An 8,529-nucleotide genomic window follows, 5' to 3' on the forward strand; every position below is an offset into this window, starting at 1 on the left:
TACAAAAAGAACAAATATGTTTTGAAATATATATCAAAATAAATATTTTCTTATAAACTGACATTTTGTCCTACTTTTACTTATTTTCTTATAAAACTAACTTTTTGTCCTGTGACATTTTGTCCTACTTTCATAAAATTTCTTATTATGACTATTTGTCCATGGTCATTTTGTCCATGACTTATTCTCTGACTTTTTGTCCTGTGGTTTTCTGTCCTACATTCATTTTTAGTTGACATGGCAAATTAACTACATATTAGTCATATTGGGTGATCTGAGAAAAAAAAAATTATGGATGCCTTTCAAAGAACTTTAACCTTGGCCATAACTTTTGAATTGATGGTGATAGGGCTTTCTTATTTCATACATGTATTCCTTGTGACAAGACCTTTCTTTAGGTAGCAACATTTTTTACTTCATGACTTTGACTTTGGTGTTTGACCTACTTTTGTAAAACTTTAACTTTGGCCATAACTTTTGGATGGTTAGTGATGGAGCTTTCATACTTCATATGAGTATTCCTTGTGATGAGACTTTTCTGTAGGTAGCAAGCTTTTTGATCACATGATCTTGGAGTTTGACCTTCTTTTGAAAAACTTTGATCACATGACTGGAGTTTGAACGTCTTTTGAAAAACTTCAACTTTCACCATAAATTTTGAATGGTTAGTGATAAGTTTTTTATATTTCACATGTGTATTCCTTGGGACAAAACTTTTCTCTAAGTAACTACATTTTTGACACCTTGACCTTGGAGTTTGGCTTACCTTTGAAAAAATTAAACCTAAGCCATAACTTATGAGTGATCAATAATAGGGCTTTCATTTCACATGTGTATTCCTTGTTACAAGACATTTTTTTGGTAATGCATTTGTAATCATTCCTTTGGGACACTATTGTTTTTTGCCAGATTGACAGGTGGCATCTGATTTATATTAATGCAAGTATATTTTTTGGAGACCAAAAACTTTGGTCATTAAGCTCATTTGCAGTGTAACTGTTATAAGTGCTAATTAATGATTTCCTAATTACTGTATTGATTCCGAAATGTAGATAAAGGCAATGAAACAAATATGAATTTCCAAAGTAGATGTTGAAAATCTGATGTTTCATAAGTTAAATGAATACAATTTACCGTATCGCATGTAATTTATTTCCATGATTTCTCCAGAAAGTTCAAAACATGGGGAAAATTTGTACTGAGTTTTAGGGAGGGATAATGGAGGGGCATCAGAAAGCGCTGCCTTGGACTTTAGATCAGTGTTTAGATATCGGTAAATTATATGAACACAACATTGAAGCTTAATTTTAACTTCCAATTTTTAGTTGTGTACCAAGTTCCAAAAGTAAGCCTAAAGCTTGACCAGGGTATACTGACTATTCTTATTGGTATACGGACAGAAAGTCACAGGACAAAAAGTCACAAAATCCGTAGGACAAAAATTCACAGGACAAAAAGTCACAATGATGACTTGATTAGATAGGATAAAAAGTCACAGGACAAAAAGTCATAGGACAAAACATCACTGGACAAAAAGTCACAAAAATGCTCACAAAAGCTATTGTTCAGACACCAGACATTTCTTACAGTGGATGGGAGGTAGAAGGGAATACATGTAATCATTCTTATTGGTGTTTGTTTTGCCACATTTAGCACTTTCAGTTCATTATTAGATAATAAGGAAGGAAAAATCATCAACGTGTTTATATAGCAATTATTATATGACAGTTCACTTACTTCTTGTTTTGACAATAATCTGGAGTGAAAGGAAGCCAACCATAATTCTGCTATCAGATTTTGTTTTGACAATCATTAATATGTAGTATACTAAACCAAATGATCATAAAGCTTATTTTTATTTTATCTCAATAAAAAAAATCTCTTTTTAAAAATCAAAATAATATTTTACAATAAATATGATAAAAGGAATAACAATTTTATAATTATTATCAAAATCTCATAGAAAATATAAATTTTGCATATACATTTTCTTAAACTTTACAAAAAGAACAAATATGTTTTAAAATATATATAAAAAATCAATACTTTTTATTTTCTTATAAACTGTGACTTTTTGTCCTGTGACATTTTGTTCTACTTTCATAAAATTTCTAATTGTGACTTTTTGTCTTATTTTCTTATAAAACTGACTTTTTGTCCTGTGACATTTTGTCCTACGTTCATAGAATTTCTTATTGTGACTTTTTGTCCATGGTCATTTTGTCCGTGACTTTTTGTCTCTGACTTTTTGTCCTGTGACTTTCTGTCCTACATTCTTCTTATTCTCCCACAACTGTGACATAAACATCAAAATTTTGCAAATCTACGGAATTAAGATGACTGGGCTGGGTGTTGTCTGAATTTTTTATTTCCAATATCTTAATTGGTATGTGTATTGCAATATTTTACATGAAGATTACTAAGTACACAGGGAGATTACTGTGTATACACAACAGTAGTCATTGAAGGGAGGTCACTAGGTATACACAACAGTAGTCATTGAAGGGAGATCACTGTGTATACACAACAGTAGTCATTAAAAGGAAATCACTGTATTCACAACAGTAGTCATTGAAGGGAGATCACTGTATACACAACAGTAGTCATTGAAGGGAGGTGACTGTGTACACACAACAGTAGTCATTGAAGGGAGGTCACTGTGTACAGACAACAGTAGTCATTGAAGGGAGGTCACTGTGTACAGACAACAGTAGTCATTGAAGGGAGATCACTGTATACACAACAGTAGTCATTGAAGGGAGATCACTGTGTATTCACAACAGTAGTCATTGAAGGGAGGTCCCTGTGTACACACAACAGTAGTCATTGAAGGGAGGTCACTAGGTATACACAACAGTAGTCATTGAAGGGAGATCACTGTGTACATACAACAGTACCCATTGAAGGGAGATCACTGTATACACAACAGTAGTCATTGAAGGGAGGTCACTGGGTATACACAACAGTAGTCATTGAAGGGAGGTAACTAGGTATACACAACAGTAGTCATTGAAGCCTGTTGAACTTATAATGGAGAGAGAGGGGGCAGGAGGCATCAAAAGAAAAATTGATTGTAGTTGCACAATAACATGAGACAATGTGAGAGAGATATAATGTTATACGTTATATCCATACATTATTGAATTGCCAGTCATGTAATTGATTTGTTTAGGGTGTTGCTTGAAATTTTTAGAGACAAATTAAGTGTTGTCTGTGAAAATCTGAGCACAAATTGCTGTATCAGTGTGCAAAGATTCTCTGACAGAAGTAAACTGGACAACGTGAACAGTGAATTCACATTTTCTATGAAATGAGTGGATAACCATGCACTTTTTTGTAGCTATTATATTACATTGCTAATTCAGCCCAGAAATTGTGCTTCTGTGAATTTAATTTCAGTTGACACAAAATATATGTATTTTATCTTTTTAAAATGATACACAAAAGAATGTAACTAAGGAGAGAGAGGGGTGGTGGTGGCAGGAAGCAGCCTGATCAAGTAAATGTGTCAACCCTCCCTCCTACATCTCCCTGTTGTGTACACAAGGTCCCCCTTGTCTAAACAAAGGGATCACCAAGGTCCCTAGAGAACCAGGTCAGGAGAGGGACACCAACAGGTGTGTGTTGTTTTAAGAACACTTACATGAGTATTGCTAAATATATTTGTTACCTTGAATTCCATCCTAATTCTTGCAATTTGATTCAAAGCGGAATCTTAAATTTTTAGTGAAATTCATTTAATGTAGTAATATGATAATTGTAATCTGCTACATTACTATGAAATTTGTATGTTTTGGTATTTATAATTGCTTTAGATGAATTGTTTGCCTCTCCCCTGATTACAACAAAAGCTTCTGGAATTTGCTAATTACTCCTTTTTCCCTCTCTCTTTCTCTCTCTTTTAGATTTGAGTAAGATGTTTCTGCAAAATCCCTTAATACAAACTTCATCTTCATGTTCTGTCAATTTATATAGAATGTAATGTTTTCAACCATTCACCATTATGTACACCTTTTATCTTTTTAATTGCAATTGATAAAAAGAAAAATTTTAAGAATACATAATGAGCATTGAAAGAAATGTAATTTTTATTATTTATACTAATTTAATTTTCTCATAAAGATATCTAACTTTTATTTCAATTTCATTTAAATCTTTTCACAATTATTCCTCACTGATTTTTCAAAACAAAATTTTTCATTAAATTTTCCATTTTTGATTATTTTTTTATTATTATTATTTTAGAAATTGATTGTATTGATGTTTCAAAGGGAAAGAAAATATCAGATTTGTAATTGGTCAAAAGTAACTGTGCTCTGATTGGTTGATATGGTCTGAAGGTATAGAGGGACCTCTGCCAGAAACCCTAATTTTTCCAGTGTACCTGTCAGTAGCAGGGTAGCACTGGACCCACAGACCACATGGAACTAAGGTAGGTTATGTGATCAAATGGAGTCGATCAATAATTAAAGAGTTTTTAAACTTTGATGGTGTAAAAATCAGTTAAAACACAGAATTAACATCTTAAATTTAGAGAGAAAATTTTGATGACAAGTTGTTCATGTGTCAAAGACAAATTACATATTAATGTTTTACAACATATCTGTTGGATAAATATTATTAATCTCTCAAGAATATTTGTGGAAAGTAAAAATACATGAATGTAAGCAGGGTAGGGGGCTCATGTGATCATCGAACTGATGCTGGAGTAATCTTAAAACTTAATGTGACCTCAGTATAGCTCTGTTAACCATCAGCAATATAATACTGTTTGTCTTTGATTTTGAACAACGTGTTTGATTAACCTTGCAACTGGGAAAATAAATAGTGGGAAAAACTAACTACCTTTATTTCAGACAGAAAGTGATAAAATGCATGAAGTATTCAGAAATTATTGTACAGTGTGAATTTCAAAGTTTGTTTTGTTGATGGGCTCTATTTGAAATTTGTCAAGAGTGTCTGATTTTTTTATTAACATTTGATGTAGTATAAACAATTATGATGCATATTATAGTTTTCACTATTATAAGGCAGTATTCATCTTCATTTGCCCAGTTAGTTTATCAGATGTTTTGATAGAAAATCAAAATATATTATCTATTTGACAGGTTTTGATGGTCTTATGCTATTTAAGTAGTATTTTCACAGCTTATCAAACTTTATAATTTTCATATCAGATAAGCAGCACAGCACAAGTGCCATTTCAAGCTATGGTTGACAGTTTTAGATGCTAAAAAAATTATGTTAAAAAATATTCCAAGTGTATATAAGTTAACTTCACTTGTAAAACACAATTTGATTGGTTCAACTGACTTTTATGGTATAAGTTTGAAATAACACCATGTGACATACATTGGCTCCTGTGTTTCCATTATATTGCTCTGTATCATATCAAAATCCATATTTTCTTTAGAATTACTAAACGAGTTACATCAAATCAAAATGCATTTATCCAAATTAAATTATAAGGAATGAACATAATTTCTATTCATTTTATACACTATGAAATAAAATTTCACACTTCATCTTGCTTAAACTGTCCCAAATTACTCTCATTCCTCAAGGGCCCTTTACACACTGCACATTGAAAAAAGGTATCACACCATTAATTATTTTCACAAAATATTACTATAGAGGTAAAAAAAAAAAAAATCATTAAAATCAGTTCGCAGAATTGATGCCAAATAATGCAGTCAGAAATGTTCTATGTGACCTGTCTCGACTACCGACACCGTAAAAACAATACCCTACGCTAGAAAATTACTCGCAAACAAGACTACCCTCAAATCCACATGTTTTTCACGTGTGTAAACAGCCAGAGTGCACCTCAGGAAGTAGCCTCGGCTACCAACAGCAAATAGTTCCTTTGTATACACTTGGTTATTTCTACAAATTACACAAAATTTCCTAATCAGGCCCAGGGTACAAGAATTAAGAGAAAAAAAGAAGAGGAAATGAGAAAAATGATTCTTTTAAATATACATGTATGGAACTACAATTAACTAAGGTCATTTTGATTGGACAATTACCGGTGTGATACCTGAAGAGTCTTTCAGTTTTAGTTTATTTTTAAAAATCCTATAAATACTCTTCCATGTGTCAAAGTGCAAAAAGATTTGTAATTCTAAGAAATCATAGAAGTTATTTCCCTTGAAAACTTACTTTTTGAAATGATTGGATAATGTTGTCTTGGTTATTTCCAATGCTACCTAATGTAATATTGGAGTTCATTTAGATGAAAACTGCTATAGATTCTCCTCTGTGGTTTGACATCTAACAAATAAATTTCATTTTTGAGCATACATGATGGCATGAATTGCAATGCTTCACACCAGCATGTTTTTCATGAAGTGCTAACATGCTTCACAATCGAAGTATGCAACATGAAGCATTAAAGTTCATACTGTCATTTATTTTCAAAAATAGAATTTATTTCTTAAAAATTCATGAGGCTATGAACTGCAATGCTCCATGCCGGCATACCCCTCATGAAGCACATTAATAGTTCTTTTTTCCATTAGTATATATACATTTTTGGTGAAAATGAAGCTTATGATTACAAACTCAAATACATTGAACCTAATGTTTTTATTGGATGATTTCAGAAATAAAGCTGAACAGAAGAATACAGAGAAGTTCATTAGGTAAGTCATTTGATATTAGGAAGAATTGCCATGGTTCCATTGTATGTATGGTTACTGTGGAACATTGTCGAGTTTCATTTCCCAACACTCATCCTATTCCATAATATCCTACCACAAGGCTTATAGAATACATTGTTAACACACTGGACTAGGAAAGTACAAATTTACATGAAAGCTTACTGACATAGTGCAGATTCAAGTTTGTTCAAATCAATGGGGCCACATTTGGGGATCAAAGTTTTATATACAAATACATAGGGAAAATCATTAAAAATCTTTTTCTGAAGAATCACTGGGCCAAAGAAATTTACATGAAAGCTTCCTGACATAGTGCAGATTCAAGTTTGTAAAAAGCAGGGAGCCCAGGGGTAGGTCCGGGCCACAATAGGGACCAAAGTTTTACATGCGAATATATATTCTTTAGGCATGGGCCAAGGTGACTCAGGTCAGCAATGTGGCCCATGGGTCTCTTGTTGTTATTCAAGGGTTATACTCTTAAAATACCTTTGGCGAGTAAAGATAAGGATAATCATAAGGGTTACAGTTGAACCATCTGCCCTTGATTTTGATCGGAAAAGCTTGACTCAATTTTTTTTTATCTCACCTGAGCTAAAAACTCAAGTGAGCTGTCTGTACGTTTATAAACTGTTTACATTTTTAACTTTTTCTCCCGAATCACTTGGCCAATTTTAACCAAACTTGGCAAAAAGCAGCCTTGGGTGAAGGCTTTCATATTTTGTTCAAATGAACGACCATGCCCCCTTCAAAAGGGAGATAATCACTAAAATGCAAAAATACACAAAATAACAAAAATGGGGTCATTTACAAATATTCTGATGAAGAACCACTGGGCCAGAAGAGCTGAAATTTACATGAAAGTTTCCTGACATAGTGCAGATTCAACTTTGTTAAAACCATGACTCCCGGGCTCAAATAGGGGTTCAAAGTTTTACATGCAATTATATAGGTAAAATCTTTGAAAATCTTTTCAAGAACCACTGGGCCAGGAAAGTACAAATTTACATGAAAGCTTCCTGACATAGTGCAGATTCAAGTTTGTTAAAATCATGACCCCTGGGGTAAGGATGGGGCCACAATAGAGTATCAAAATTTTACATGCAAATATATAGGGAAAATCTTTAAAACTTTTTCTGAAAAACCATTGGCTAAAGAAGTTTACATTTGCATGAAAGCTTCCTGACATGGTGCAAATTCAAGTTGGTAAAAATCATGGCCCCTGAAGGTAGGTTGGGACCACAAAAGAGATCAAAGTTTTACATGCAAATATATAGTAGGGAAAATCTTTAAATATGGGCCAAGGTGACTCAGGTGAGCGATGTGGCCCATGGGCCTCTTGCTTTTAGAAATGGTTACTCTGTGCTGAAATTGTTGACTGCAATCTCTTGGAGGGGGAGGGTAAAGTACCTTTTAAACTGCACACCCTCCATCTTTGAAAAGTTTCTAGATCTGCTTTTTAGCCGGGTTGTGTAGCAAATCTCAGCTTTTGAATTGGCGAAGGATGGGCATCCAGTCGGGCGGGCAGCATCCACAATTAGCTTGTCCGGTCTCTAACTTTCATACTTTTTGGTGCATCTTTGTGAGACTTACATTTACATAACATGATCACATCCAAAAGAGGAAGGTTCCTATTTATTTTGAGGTCAAAAGGTCAAGGTCACTTTGTCACTAAATGTCATAGATCTGAGCTTGTCTTTGTCAGACTTGCATATTTTGATCACATCCTAAAGAGGAAGCTTCCTATTTATTTTGAGGTCAAAAGGTCAAAGTTCAAGGTCACTTTGTCACTAAATGCCATAGATTTTGAGCTTGTCCGGTCTCAAACTTTAATACTACTTGGTGTGTCTTTGTCTGACTTGCATATTTT

Source organism: Ostrea edulis, chromosome 4, assembly GCF_947568905.1.
Source record: "Ostrea edulis chromosome 4, xbOstEdul1.1, whole genome shotgun sequence".
Taxonomy (NCBI): Eukaryota; Metazoa; Mollusca; class Bivalvia; order Ostreida; family Ostreidae; genus Ostrea; species Ostrea edulis.